The sequence below is a fragment of the Anolis carolinensis genome, chromosome 2 (assembly GCF_035594765.1).
Source record: "Anolis carolinensis isolate JA03-04 chromosome 2, rAnoCar3.1.pri, whole genome shotgun sequence".
In the NCBI taxonomy this organism is placed as follows: domain Eukaryota; kingdom Metazoa; phylum Chordata; class Lepidosauria; order Squamata; family Dactyloidae; genus Anolis; species Anolis carolinensis.
In genome coordinates, this window is record NC_085842.1 from 261,763,863 (window position 1) to 261,780,222 (window position 16,360).

A 16,360-nucleotide genomic window follows, 5' to 3' on the forward strand; every position below is an offset into this window, starting at 1 on the left:
TAGGATATTTGCACCAAAATGCCATATATGTTTCTGAAAGCAGTCGCTTCAAACCACTATGCTGTCTTACTATTTCTAATTATTCAGATTGTTCTAATACTTTTCTTGATGTTTTATTTGAGCTCTTAATTCCAAGGTTATCACATTCGTACATTACATACACAAAGTATAATGAAACCGTCCTATTTTTATAAAGGGGGAAATGCAGAGATTATTTTTGGTTGAACAAGTTGGCAATTACATTCTGTGTGATTTTATGTATAATTCAATCTTTTATATAACTCATTTTTCCCAACATCCAAATAGTTGCATGAAAATAGTCTTATTAAGGATGGAACAAATAGTTGGAAATATTCAAAAAGTTGGTGCAATACACTTCTAAAGTGTTCTAGAAGATTGACAAAGAAAATCTTGGGCTGATTAGAATAGTTGTTGTTTGCTATTTCTGCTGCACTTTTTTTTTTACTTTTTCCCACAGGAAAGAGCATTTTTTGTACAGGAAACAACATATTTAATACTGAAGACAGAATTTTCAGTGCAGAAATACTGTTTTCTTTGGTGAAAATATGGTCTCCTCTTCAGAAAACAGTTTTCTGTATTTTTAAAAAATGCATGAAATGGAGAAAAACTTAGCATTGGAACACGTATTTGGAACAGACCCACAGATTTGAAAAGTAAAATAGAATAGAAGAAATGTTGACATCAGGAAAACGTGGTCAGGTTTATAACTGCTTTCCAAACATTCCTAATTTATTTTGATCACACATTCACTGAACAGCAGTGTTTGCCAACCTACAGAAGACACCTCTGTATTTAATAGGCTTCATGAACTGGAAAATGAAAGTCACATAGTATACTGTGTAATAAACTCATGTATTATTCACCACCAGATCTGTACTTTATTTTTTTGCACGGCATGTCAAATTGTGGACACTCATAGGTTTTCTTTTTAAAGAATGCATATCCCTTGCTTTCCTCTCCTCATATGAGAATAAGTGCCAGCATTCCCTCCTGTCAGCAAAATGTCCTAGCAGTAAACAACTTCAGGCAAAACCTCTTATCCCCACATTGCATTCAGATTCCTGTCTCTGGGAGAAATGCTCAGCTTCTTGCCTGAGGACTTGCACTCTTTGGATCTGCCGTCCAGCAGTGTACACCATTGGGAAACCTAACACATTTCATTTTGTACTAGGATTATTATGTCGCAGAGACAAGTAAGAAAAATATTTGGTGTCCACGCATAGGAGGAGAGAAATGAGATGATGAAAGTTTGTTTTCTCTGACTTACAGGTTTGCTGTGTTTCAGCATAAAGCAAGTGTCTTTGGGACTTCAAGGGGAGGAAAAGATGTCCTATGAGTCAGAAGAAGGAAAGGGTTGATCAGTGAATTATACTGTTCACATATCTCCAAAATGAGGTTTGGTAAACATGGAGTACTGGGAACTTATAGTAGTAGGAGAAATGGGGATGCTCCCTTGATGTAAGTAGAAGATAATTCCAGTGGTACTGAATTTTGCCTGTTTTTCTAACAGAAAAAATTCTGCTTTCTATGTAATCTATACATCTTAGTATTATATTATGATGCACTTCCCCCACCCATTCCTCCTAAAAGTAAGAAGATCATAACCATGAGACCTAATGCATTATGCTTAGCTGCACCTTAGCTGCAACTTAGGCTATAAGAAATAACGTCAGCAAAATCTTGTGCAAAACCAAAATAAAATCTCCGGATTTAGCATAATTTCTCAGGCAGGTCTTTGCCCTGGGTCAAACACAATCTTATTTTATTTTCTGGTCCCAATTCAAGGTACAGACCATCACTTACAAAGCCCTAAACGGTTTGGGACCCACCTACCTTCGTGACCGTATCTCCTATCATAAACCTGCCCGATCCCTTCGATCGTCAGGGGAGGCTCTCCTGCCGCCACTGCCGATATCTCAGGCCCGCCTTGTGGGAACAAGGGAGAGGGCCTTCTCTGCTGTGGCCCCCCGATTGTGGAACTCACTGCCCGGTGAGATTAGGCAAGCCCCCACATTAGCAGCCTTTAAGAAAGACCTGAAAACATGGCTCTTCCGTTGTGCCTTTGGAGAGTAATCACTACATACATCCCTTTTGCTGCTCTCCTTCAATATTTGTCCTCCAGATCGCACCGCCACTTTATGACCCTGTCCTCTGTGGTTTTTACTCCTACTTCCTTTCTCACCTCGAGTTTTAATCTAGTGTTCATGTGGCCCGCCCTTGGTTTTATTGCTCTTTGATCTTGTTTAATGTAGTGTATATTTTCTTTTATTGTGTTGTTTAATGTGCTATGATTTGTTGTTCTATTATATTTTGTTATATTGTATTGTTCTGGGCATGGCCCCATGTAAGCCGCCCCGAGTCCCCGTTGGGGAGATGGTGGCGGGGTATAAATAAAGTTTATTATTATTTATTATTATTATTATTTTGAGTAGTAAAACCTTCCTGTTAGCAGAGAGGGGCTTTTGGCTCCAAAGAATTTGTTTCTAAATAACTTATCAGGAAAATCATAAGAACAAAATTAATTTTGAAGAAAAGACTTTAAGTGGTTCAAGAAATATTTTTTGTTCAAAATGAATCAGATTTTGCTTTTTGCAAGAAAAGTAAAATGTTTTCTCAACTAGAATTCCTTTTAGTTATCATTAGCGTGTCTGTATGTGTGTGTGTTTAAGCAGTCAATGCCATTTCTCTTAGGCAGGCAAGATTTTATGATGTCAGATTATATCCTTCCCAAAACCTTTATAGCTGCTTTAAAAATCCATTTCTTGGAAAACAATGATCATGCATCAGTTCAGAGTGATTGCAAAGCCATGACTTAGCCTGGCAAATGGCATCAAAATGTCAACTGGAATGAAAGACACACAGCACTGGGCTTATCAGAGAAAGTGCAAATGATTCATGTAGCATCATAAATAAATACCACAGACTATGCTAAAGCAGACTTAACAACAGCAGTGATATTCTTACCACCAGCAGTTCATTCCAAAGCACCTGTAATAGGAGCTTTATTTGATGACAGCAACATACAGAAAGATAAGAAATTTTGTTAACACTCATATTTCAAGGTCACCCAACACTGAATCTCTTAAGTGAACTCAGAGAGAGGGGCAATCTGATAGCATATGCACTAATGTATCATACAAAATACTGATACTTCCAAAGAAAACGGGCATTGAGTTTGAAATGCTAGATACTGACTATTTACTTAATGAACAAGGCTAAACAGTGAACACACTAGAAAATGAAAACATAATGGTACATATCCAATGCAAAAGATGCCATCATATTAAGTAAACAAGGATGTTTTAGTTGTTTATCAATTTTTTTGTTTTCCATCCAGCATACAACAGAGTTGTTAATGCATCTCAGCACTAAAAAGTTTCATATATACTCATGTATAAGTTGACCACATGTATAAATCAAGGACAGGTTTCCAGAACAAAATTATGGATATGATATGACCTATGGATAAATTCAAATTCTGGCTCTCAAAAACGTGTGCACATGTGTTGCACAGTACAAGAAGGCATTGCAATTTATTTGAAAGGTAAAATGTTGCACTCTCACTTTTAGTGAGAAAATGTTCAGTCTGGGGATTATGGGGATATCCCCAGACTGAAGGCCACAAAACAATATGTGGGATCACATGCAATCTCAAGTAATACTTTAACAAGGTCTGGACTAAATGAATAAATATTTACAGAAATAGATATCTGCTTTCAGTCATATTCAGGTTTCTCATCTGCTGATTCTACCACTTTTGTCTCAGTGATGAACTAAGATGTGAGGCATTAACATAAAAAAGAAGCAGTAAAATAGCTTTTCAGGACTGAACTTGAAAAGTCACTCTGCAGATAAATTGAATAAGATCTTTTCTGTCACAAAGCAAACAAATACATACAATAATCTTGTCTTAAAACCATGTGTTCGCTCACATGTTGCATACTATTAGCTTCTCCAGTTAGCATTTCTGCAAACATTACATAATTTATGCCTTCTTTTTCCTGGAGAAGTAAGGGTAGATTTGGCATAAACAGAATATTGATCTGAAAGACTTAGGAGGAAACATCTGAGTAAAAGCTAATTGTCCCTTCCAAACTACAGACATTTTAGAGACCTTCTAAAATGCCACTGCATTATGTTCTCTGTATATAACTGACACAGTGGAAAGGAAGAGATCTTGGGACTCAGACAATTTGGCTATATTTAGCTCTATTAATATCATTAAACAGGAAATTCAGTGACACGGCAGCTAAAAGCTAGAGATGAACTAACCAGCACTTTATCTTCTGTTGCCAAGGACTACATGATGAACTCTGTGGTGACCTAAATTTATTACAGAATAGCACTTACTGTAGTACCCTCTGCAGCAATTACACCACATTAAGCAAAGAAGCAGATCTCAAGAGGAAATGTCTATTCTTTTAATCATGTCATAAAAAAACTCCAAGTGGACAAATAAATAAAATAAAATCTCCAGTATGTGCCCAGTAAGTCTGAACAGTCATTTCTAACCACAGTTCAGGCTAAAGGAAGATCCACTTTAGAGAGGTCATGATTAGAGAACCTGTCATGATTATAGAACTTGCCCCATTAATCTCTGCAGGGAATATTTAGTCCAGTCTATTTTAACCTGCATTGTAGTACCTCTTCTCTCTTTCATTATGAAATTTCGTATATAATAACCACAGATTCAGGATTAAATCAAACTGGCTGGATGAAGAAGATTAAACAAAACAATTCCAAAGCCAGTGAGGTCCTATAGCCATACTTGTAGCCAGAGATTGCAAAGACATTACTGTACAGCTCCTACAATTTTCCAGGCTGTTGTCTTGGGGATTCTGGGAGTTGAATCCCAAAATATTAACTTAGCTGAATTCTATTTGTGGTCCTGAACAGATGAGTGCACAAGGATGTGAATTGCTCTTCAGTCTGTTAGGCTCAAAAGTGACTTATTCTTCCAAATGCCCCCTTCCCGGGCCAATCTTGAAGCTGGAATACATAATTTTCTTCTGGTTGAAAAAGAGGGGGGGGGGGGGGAACCAAGAACAATGCATGGAGAAAACAAAGAGAAAATTACTGCCACATATATCCTAGGTCACATTAGAGCCAGCAGCTGCCACAAATTTATTATGTCTCTTGCCATAGGACTGGTGGTTGCTTGGCTCAAATTTGTCCTGAAAGAATCTAATTGGGTGAGATATGATAATTCGAGTCACAATGATTTCAGTTGGAGCTATATTCAATTAAGTAAGGCCGAACCAGAAGTTTTCCAGATGTTTTGTTTAGAACACCTATATTTGTATCCATATACTGAATTAGGGAGGAAAGGAGGTGAGTCACATGTAGAATGCCCAATGATTTTTCCACAAGGATTCCTAAATAGGGAGAGAGATAAGAGGGAGAAGATGAGGGGAAGTCTGCTAACACAAGGCTCTCATAAAAAGCATATGACCCAGATATTTTTCCAGCTGCCAGCACACTCTGCCTTTTTTGCAAAGTAGTTGGAAGGGGATAGGAAAATCCCCCCTACTATGCATTTGTTCATTATTTCTGGGATGGATGTAGGGGTTACTCCATGCTTGCCTCTGTGGCCATTTCCAATGCACTTGACTTTCTGTGCACAGGCATTCTCCAAGCAGAAGGTCATAATGGAAGTGTCTGAGATGTCTGCTTTTCATTGGGTCTTCCACTTCCCGTTGTTGTTGTTGTTGTTGTTGTTGTTGTTGTTAGTTTTATTTCTTGCCCACCTCTCCTTATGGCTTGAGGCCGGTTACAGCATTACTAAAACATAAACAAACACATAATCATTTAAAATGGTATTTTCTTTCCCTGACGCAAAACTCAATTGGTACTGGGAATGTGACTTTCCTCAAAGGCACAAACGGGTGGCTGGCAACAAAAACCTTTATTTTTGTAAAGTGTTTTAGATTTCGGATTTCCAGATAAGGGATAGCCAACCTGCATTAAAGGCAGGGGTTGTACAAAATAGCATTCTCTTACACAGGGACTGGAAACACCTGCACTCCCTAAGCAGTATCCTGACCTACAATCATTATTTGAGTTGAGTTCAGGAATCCATTTCATATTAAAGAGCAAAATGGCATCTTATAGAAGTGTTTTCCTATGGGTTCAGCAGGTTGTGTTCATAGCATGTTGTTTCTTGCTCTAGCAGTTTTTACCACTCACACTTTACACACAAATGGATTTTAGGTTAAGGTTGGAATAACCATGGCTTTTCAGATGTACCGTGTTTCCCCGAAAATAAGACAGTGTCTTATATTAATTTTTGCTCCCAAACATGTGCTAGGTCTTATTTTCAGAGGATGTCTTATTTTTCCATGAAGAAGAATTCACATTTATAGTTGAACAAAAAAATGAACATTTATCATATACTATACAGTAGTTGTCATCACAAACCAGCATAACCAGACAAACTGTGAATCCTATCAAGAATTTCTTGTTACTACCATTATTTCCATGTACAACAATCTAGAGTATGTACATTTACTGATCCTGCATGCTCTGGTGTTCTGTTCAGCAAGCATGCTTCCAAACAAAAGCTTTGCTAGGTCTTACTTTTGGGGGAGGCCTTATATTTAGCAATTCAGCAAAACCTACTATGTCTTATTTTCAGGGGATGTCTTATTTTCGGGGAAACAGGGTAGTTGGACTATAATTTTCACCATCTCTCCAGCAGTGAAGGATAGCAGGAGTTGCCATCTAGCCCTTCAATGGCCACAAATTGTCCATTTCTGATTTGAAAGGAAAAATATAATTTGTTATGTTTTTATCTTAGGCTTGACATTGTTTTCTTGTGTTGTGGTCTTGTGAATACAGTTGATAAGGAAACTAAATCCTCTGAGTCATAATTTTCAGGGGGGAAATTACTTCTGCATACAATTTTACTTGGAAATCAAAGCAGCAAGAAAAATCTAGAAGTGGAAAACATGGTGATTGGTGTGACAGCAGTCTGGCAACAGCACAGAAAACAAATCCAACTGTTTCAGTGATTCCTAACAGGATTTAGTGATAGTTATGGGAACAGATGATTATTCCATATGTGTAGTGAGTGATTAAAAGACTACTCTATTTTCTACCAGTTTCAGCTACATTTTCCTGTTCAAGTGGCAATCACCTTTTCTTTTAGTAGGTAAGAATTCAGACCTTTCCGAAGTGCTGTTCTTGTGTTGTTTTCTTTTTGGTTTTGTGTCTGTGTGTATGTTACTGCTTACAGAATGATTATAACAACTCCCATTTTATTGCCCAACGGGATCCTCTTGGCAGCTGAGAAATTCCCCTGCTGTTATTATCTAATGTGCTTTCATGATTATTTGTGCAAGGACTCAGCACTATAAAGGACTTCGACATAAGCAAGTGTCTGCATCATCCTACACAGGGAAAAATATATCAAAGCAATGTTAACATGAGGAAGGAGGGAAGCGCAGATTTATTTAGCCTCTCAGTCTTGGGTGTAATCTATCAAGCACTGCTTTGGTAGAAACTCCATTCATTTCAATGGTGCTTGAGTAACAACATTACTTGGTGGATTACACCTTCACTTTGTAATTTTCTGTCTAGTAGACACTGAAGGACAGTGTTTCGGTGTGATGTAAATGCATAACGGTGACTTTCTGGGAACAGTGAAAATTTTCCTATTCTATCACATCTTTCTTCAGGCTGTCTAGGAACTGGTTCTATTTTATCTGTCTCTCTACCTTTATTGCTTTTTATCTGTATGATCTGTTTGTATTTCACTTGTTACTGTTGCTATATATTGCTTGATTTTGTTATAGATTCTTTTATTGGTTGTGTGAGTGGGATGTGTTTTTTGTTTTTGTTTTAGGGCATTTCTAGTAGAAATGGAAATTCAAATACATATTATTTTCTACACAAACAAATACACAGGCATATTATGAAATATTGGCAGTGTTATGTGAAAAGCACAATTGCTTTTGTCCAGTGCAACAATTATAAAGACTACACTGAAACATATGACAGAGATTTGTAGCAGATTTAGCTGCAGGCATAATACACAATTTCAGCCATATATTTCATTGTGGCCTTCTCCCTTCTAATATTATTCTCACATTATCAATATTTAACAATCAATAGTTTAAAATTAAAAACCAATGAGGCTAATCATTCATAGTGTTAACTTCCTTTTACAAGAATGCAAAATGATCTTAACTACCAGTGACTCTTCTTGTATTCTGTCTTTCTGAGAGCACATATATGTTCAGTACTCAATGACTGGAGCATCAATTACATGCATCAAAGAGCCATCACAAATCAAACATGACATAAAGAGCTTTCACATGCCGAACATCACATTAAACACATTTTTCCATCAATGAAAACAGTCCACACACTGAGTTGCTAGTTATTGAGAGTCACCTTACAATGCATCATTATCGTTCTTGGAACATATTGATGTAGTATTAAAAATATTTTAGTCTGTTTTTAAGCATAGTAAGCCATAAAGGAACCCAGTAGCACCTTTGAGATGAACTAGGAAGAAAACATTTAGCATGAACTCATGTAGACCCAGACTGCTTCCTTGATGGGATCCATAACTAAATCCAGAAAAGCTTATGCCAGAAATTTCTCCTTCCTTGTTAGTCTCAAAGGTGCTACTGGATTCTTTTGTGCTTTTTTTAACACAAAGAAAATCGTCCTGGAATGAATCTACATGACGAGCACAATTGGGAGAAAATGTGAAATCACAATGACAAATATAAAATAAACAGTGGAAATACAGCATCAGAAATTCTAAATTTGACTGCAGAGGAGAATAGTTGGCCAAAAAGCATAAGAAGGATAACATCATTGAAGACATTTTTCCAAATCATGTCTATATTTTGGAGCCTGCACAAGGTTTTTGTTTTTTGATGAAATCTGGAAACCTCAGTGCATGAATCATCATGACTCCAAAACAAGTGATGAGGGTAAGGAAGCCTACATACAACTGAGAGTGAAGTAATCATGGAATGAACTTCTGTATATACCCATGTAGAGGACTAAACCTTTTAGTAAAAAAAAAAATTGACCTCCAAAGTGTGGGTTGACTTATCGTGGGTCAATTTATGTTCTGTGCTTTGACTTTTATCAAACATACCCAATTTATGTGATAGTTCTAATCTTGCTTTTCTATGCATTGTGTAATGTGACATCAGGCAGTCATTGTCTCAAATAAGTTTATATATATATGATTGAGTTTGTAAGATTGTTCCTAGATTATTTTACTCTTGTTGTCTTACAAGTATATTCACTTAATGCTACAACTATGATTTTTTGGTTTATAATCCATCCATCCCCCAGAATCTGGACTCAAGGCAGCTAAGAACAGAAACTGAAAATCTGTTGAAAATTAAACACATATTATCAATAGGTCCAAAACAAATCTTGGAAATCTTCAGCAACATGTGGTGATGGGAGGAAAGACACTCCTTATTGAACACTGATGAGGATTAAAACAGTATTGACAAAACAAAAAGGGCTTTGAGCTATGAAAATAGCTAACCTCAGCAGGCAGTCCCATGGGAGTAGCTAGTATTTTATACACTATACCATCCAGTGTTTAACCCAATGATGCCTTCAAGTAGACATTAAATAAGCTTCCTTCCTTTCCTCTAAGGCCAGATAAAAATATACAATTCTAAAGGAAAGAAATGAGGGTAGGGGGGAGACCCTTTACTACCTCCCACTAGCGTCCTCCCTTTCTCTGTGGTATCATTTGAAGCCTGCTCTCCAAAACAGAAGTTGAACAAATGAATCCTTCTGTCCTCACTTTCAGTTGTCAGCAGCGCTGCAGTGTGAGATGAAATAAATTGCCAGGCACTTTCATCTTCTATAATCAGCTCGGCACAGCTGAGTACACCCACAACCCTGTGAGCTGTCTCTGCCAGCACTAATTCTATGTGGAATGGGAAGTCTTTGTTAGTACCACATTTCAAATGTTATACACAGGAGTGGGTTTTATTATTATTTGGGGGATTTATCCCCCTCTCCTTCATGCTTCTTTCTCTCTGATAAGCTATTATAGAATCCATTTTCAACAGGAGAGAAGCTTTTAGGTGGGGCTATTATTTACGAGAGACTCCTGAAGTTGGGTATTTTCTTCCTCAACACGCACATGATAATTGTCGACTTGGGGACATTACACTTGTAAATCAGAGCTGATTCAGAGAAATCCATTGGACCAATCTCACAGCAAGTCTCTTTTCCCCATTTAAAAAAATTACTTTGGAAGCTCCAAATGTGATTGCAATTATAACAACACAAAATATTTGCTAGGATTTTACTGGCCTGTAGGTATTACATATCTATCTATTATACATTATGTACTTTAAAACAATAGTACAGCACAGTAAAGTGGCATTCACTACCCTCAAACAAGGTCCCCTCCCCTCCCCTCCCCTGGAAGTTAGAATTTAGCTCAAAATCCCAATGTATTTTGAGCTGGGATTCTTTAAACAATGATCTTGAAAAGAAGTTAAATGGAACAGTATTTTTTTTTCTCCATCGGAAGATAGGAGCATAACCAAAACCTAACAACCAACCAATTTCCTATGGAACATTTGCAATCAGGGCATTAGGACAGCATCTTTCACATGAGTTCTCCAGAAACAGATACCCATAGGTAGGCTGCCTTCAGTATTAGGAGTAGCATATCAACATTGTGATTAGTAGCCATTCATAGCCAAATCTTCTCTAAATATTTACATTCCCTTTTCAAAAATGTTCAGATTTATAGCGATAATGATATATTATCTTCTGTTTCTGAATGCTATAGTTTAACAAGGACTCCCAAATGCATTCTGCATTCTCCCTACTGCCATGATTTTAAGCCATTAACTTTGGGCTTTAAAAAATCCACTTTTCCCCATATATAAGCTGATCAACATATTTATCCATGTAAATACCATATTCAGTTCACAACCTTTTAGCAAAATGAACACCAATCACCTCATTTTAATTTTTTTCTTTCAGAAAAAACAGCCTTTTAAAAAAGATATTGTTAGAAAATCAGAAAATGTTTACTTCTTGGGAGGAGAGCAATGACCAACCTAAATAAAATAGTGAAGAATAGAGACATCACACTGGCAACAAAAGTCCACATAGTTAAAGCAATGGTATTCCCCATAGTAACCTATGGATGCGAGAGCTGGACCATAAGGAAGACTGAGCAAAGGAAGATAGATGCTTTTGAACTGTGGTGTTGGAGGAAAAGTCTGAGAGCGCAAGAAGATCCAACCAGTCCATACTCCAGGAAATAATGCCCGGCTGCTCACTAGAGGGAAGGTTATTAGAGGCAAAGATGAAGTACTTTGGCTACATAATGCAAAGACAGGAAAGCTTGGAGAAGATAATGATGCTGGGGAAAATGGAAGGAGAAAAGAAGAGGGGGCGACCAAGGGCAAGATGGATGGATGGTATCCTTGAAGTGACTGGCTTGACCTTAAATGAGCTGGGGGTGGCTATGCCATGGGCTGGTCCATGAGGTCACAAAGAATCAGAAGCGACTGAACGAATAAACAACAAAATGGTCAGGAAGAGAGTAACTTTGTAATTTTCACAAGGAACTTGATTAGGGTGCAAGGACTATGACAGCTGCAGTACTTCATAAGGGCCAACTGAGGAAGACTCCTCCAAATTCCCCTGGGACCCTTTCAAATGACATGAATGTCCTTCTGCGATTCTTCTATAACTAGCAGAGCTCTATGGAGTGGAATTCTAAGAATGTGGAGTTTAGGAGAAATATTTGGAATTTCTGTCTTGCCATAGGAATAACAAGACCAAACTCAAAATGTGGGATTAAATAAGGGCAACTTTATTCATTGCTATCTATTTAATTGTTTTTAAGTGATGAGCAAAACTAAAGGTGGGAGCAGTCTGATGTGGTAGGAAATGGTATTCTGAACTAGAATTGTAGTGTTGTACCAAACTGCAAAGCCCAGGATTTCATGGGACATAGTCATGGTGGAATTACTGTGTAATATGAAAAGATCCCTGGAAATAAGAAGAACCAGTTGATTCTTCCAGGATGTGGATGTTTTTACACTTATCTTAAAAAATGGAGGTGCTGAATTCACAGAAGTCTCACTCTTCAGGGTGCAGACCACAACCCACAGTTATACATACCTGCATATCAATTTTTACCTGTACATTTGTGTTGATGCCTGATTGGCATTATGCATCAAAATGAATACAGTTTGTTACAACTTGCTGCCAGTTCAGTCTCACTAAAACATTCTCTGTTAATTTGTTTTTTAAGTTTTTCACTACTTGTTTACATTATATGAATCTTGTCATAATACAGGATTGTTTTTTCCCTCAACTGTAGCTTTATGACAGATACTGATTTATAGAAACATGTACTAAGAAATCAAGACAGGTATGGTACTTAAAATCAAATTCGGTCTGTATCTAACATTTCATTATTTTAAATGAAACAGCATTTGCCAAGTCTGCTGGCAAAGCAAAAGATTCCTCACAATCTGAATTCCAGCATTTCAAAATCTGATAGCAATGTTTTCTCTGAACAAATGTTATTCACTATATTGGCTTCTTTGTTTCTAATCCAAAATAGGTATAAACCCATATTTTCTTTGGCTCCTCAATCAAGATGAAGAGTTTGTGTTCGCAGCCATGTCAGCCCGTCAGTGGAATTTGCCACTTTATTGAGCTTTCTGTCAGGTTTTAAATTATTTTCTTTCCTTGCCCCATCTCCAAACCCTAGGTGAAAAGTACATTGATTTGTGAACACAAGGCTAATGAACTGAGCCAGAAGTGCTAGGGTTTCAGCTCTCTTTGCAGAGAGAAAAAGTAAAAATAAAAAAATCACACTGTGAAAACAAACTCTGCACAAGAGCTGTCTCTTTAAAGCCAACAAGATCCGACAAATGTTAATTTTTGTCTCACTTCTTGGTTGAGTGTTTATATTACAAAAATGTTGTGAGTTACAGTATGCTATAATCCATTTCTCTCTCTTCTTCTCTAGCATAATATCAGCACCCAAACATTTGTGGCTAATTTATGAGGAGATAAGAGGGAGGGAGAGAACTGACAAGGTCTCCTGTCAAGAGGGGAAAAGATTTTATGTCTTCTTTAGTTCAAAGACCCTCCTCTGACACAGGTTGGTGGGATTTTATCTACACACTTGCTTTCTTTTTCTTAAAAGAAAGCCCGACATGAGGTTTTTTGTGTCTGTTTGGGTTCTGCCAGATGGAAAGGTTTACTCATTAGAGGCAGCTGTTTTAGCAAATTACCTCACTCAGTATAATGACAGAGTTATAACAGACTATTGAAGAAAATCCTTTCATTTCCCAGTGAGATCATGATAAGCAGAAACAAGTTCAATGAGATGTTTGATTTACTTTGGAAGGTATTCAGTCAGACACATGGGATCCAGTTGGAGACAATGAGATATTTCTTTTGTTCGGTTTTAGTTTTACACATGCATATATTTATATATCGAACATTTGTCCCTGCTTTGAAATCATCTCTGCACAATCCTATACTTACCTAAGGGACTAACTTTCAAGTGTGTGTGCCAAGGAATGTAGCCCAAACTATTTAGTGTTTCCTCTTTTCATTGTTTCATGTTACAACTGGAAGACCAGAACGTAGGAAATTGCTTTCAATGAAGTGTTAAACATAGGAGGGTGGGAAATAGAAACAAAAATTATTTCATTCAATTCTATACTCCTTACTTTTTATTTGCATAAAGTACAGTAAAATATGGGGAAAGCTACAAGGATGTTATAAATTTACCTGGGGTGGATTGAAAGATTATTTTAGGTCATTACCAGTGATGAACTGATGGGAAGTTGCTCAAGAGACTAATAATTCTGGACAAAATAACAAGTGTTCTTTTCTTAAAAGCTTTAGGTGAACCATATCTCTTAATGAAAACATCATATTTTGAGATAACCTCTAGGTTTGCCTAAATATGGTAGACTTACCCAAGACCTGCTGCTCATGTTGCTTCAAAATCCAAGCTTTTAAAGACACTTAGTTTTAGTGTTGCTGTTTTTAAAGTGTTCTTTTTAAAGTGATCTTATTCTATGTAAGTGACCTACAAAATAAAGTAGTATTTGTGGTGATTTTCTTATGTGTATAAGATGTTTATGAAATATAAATGAACAGGATTCCATCTCCAAGATATCTTATTATGGACATAGGTGCAAATATTTGTATTCCAAAACACCCCCAATTCTAAAATCTTCTGGACTCAAGCATTTTTGATAAAGCGTATTTAGTCTATAGTGGCACATAAAACAAAGAACCAAATTAACTAAATAATGGAATAAATTCAAAGGGCAAAAATCTTATATTCTCTTTTTCCTGCATCAACATAAATAGCTTTAGTACTCATAAGAAAAAAGTGGATATGTTTTAACATTCAGATTCTCACTGTTGCTTCTTAAAGAAGATTTGGTGTAGAATTTCTTAGCTTAGTATTGAATCATTCTTCTGCAAAGTCATTGATTAAACCATCAAAATCTGCACTTTTCACAAGAATTGTTTCTGCAAGCACCAATAACGAACAGTTCATCTGCAAAATGGGCATGTGCGTCCTAAGTGCACAATTCTCCCTATCCCCTTCCAGTACTAAATGCTATGTTTCATTGTTTTCTTAATTTTATTAACTAAATTTATATCCTGCCTTTGCCACTAATAAACTTTGGGATTGAAAATGGCCATCCATGCTCTCCCATGAGATAAGTCAGACTGAAAGAGCGAGAGAAAGAGACAAAGCGCTAAGAATATCCAGTGAACTTCATGTATTAGAGAGGACTAGAACCCAGAGCTTTCAGATCCTAGTCCAGTATTTAACCTCTACGCCAGGGGTAGAGGTTATGCGGCCCTCCAAGGTCATTTACCTGGCCCCTGCCCTCAGTTTTATAATATAATATTTTTATATCAGTTTTAATAATATAATATATTGTATATACATATAATATTGATAATAATATTATGTTATACAATATAATACTAATAATAATACCATATAATAATATTAATTATATGTTATATATTACATATTATATAATAGTATAGTGATATAGTTCAGTATAGTAATATATAATGCTAATATTGTGCTAAGCTAATAATATAATATATTGTATGTACATACAGCTGCTCTGGGTGAGAAGGGTGGGATATAAATGTAGTAAATAAATGCAGTAAATAAATAAATAATTTTAGACTTAGGCTTGGCCAAAGTCTGAAATGGCTTGAAGGCACACAACAACAATCCTAATTAACTTGACTATCTCATTGGCCAGTAGCAGGCCCACACTTTCCATTGAAATCCTGATAGGTTTATGTTGGTTAAAATTGTTTTCATTTTTAAATATTGTATTCTTCTTTCGTTGTTGTTGTTGTTGCACTACAAATAAGACATGTGCAGTATGTATAGGAATTTGTTTGTATTTTTTAAAAAAATGATAATTCGGCCCCTCAATAGTCTGAAGGATAGTGGACCGGCCCTCTGCTTCAAAGGTTTGAGGACCCCTGCTCTACGCCCTCTAATTTAGGTTGTAGAGTTACTAAGGACCTCATCACAATCTCTGTGGTGAATGTGGGCATCATCAAGGCAGAAGTGGGGCAATCCTTGAGCCCCAGCTGGCAGCTGTCACTTCTACATTTCAAGCCAGGAAGCATTGCCACACAGATGACACCCATTAGGGTTGAGCAAGTTGTTTGTATGCTCATTAAATTAATATCTAATTCAGATCTAAAGCACTTTTGAAGCAAGTTCCGACCCACCTGCTCACTGCCTTCCCAATGTTAAGAATTTGAACCAAAAGGCACCTTCGTTTCTTCTGTCTCGGATGTCTTCGGATGTAGCTGTGACCAAGCCCTGCTGAGAGGTGAAGTAAAAGAGGCTGGCATGCCTCTAAGCCAATCAGGGCTGACAGAAGAGGGAGGGAGAGGCGGGGGCATCGTTCTTGTTGCCTTTTTAAAATTGTTGTTTTAAAAAACTTTGAAAATTCACAAAAAATCAGTGGATGAGTGAAACATTGTGAAACTTGATAGGCAAAGAGTGATAAAAAATTCTTCTGCCATTGTAGCAAATTTCACCCCAATAGCATTAAAATAAAGGAGAACAGAGCCTCTGAATTTTCCCCATTTATTTAATGGGAAGTGAGAAGCCACAAGCCTGCACTAAACTACATTTCCCAGGAAGCATTGGGCTGGAGCAACTATTTGTGGCATTGAGAGGCAGTCTAATTATTATAATATATACAATCATGGAATCTGCAAAGAGGAGTTAAGGAAATAATAGTATATATAAACCTGTCCAAAGTTATGTGTTTGTGTGTCAATACAA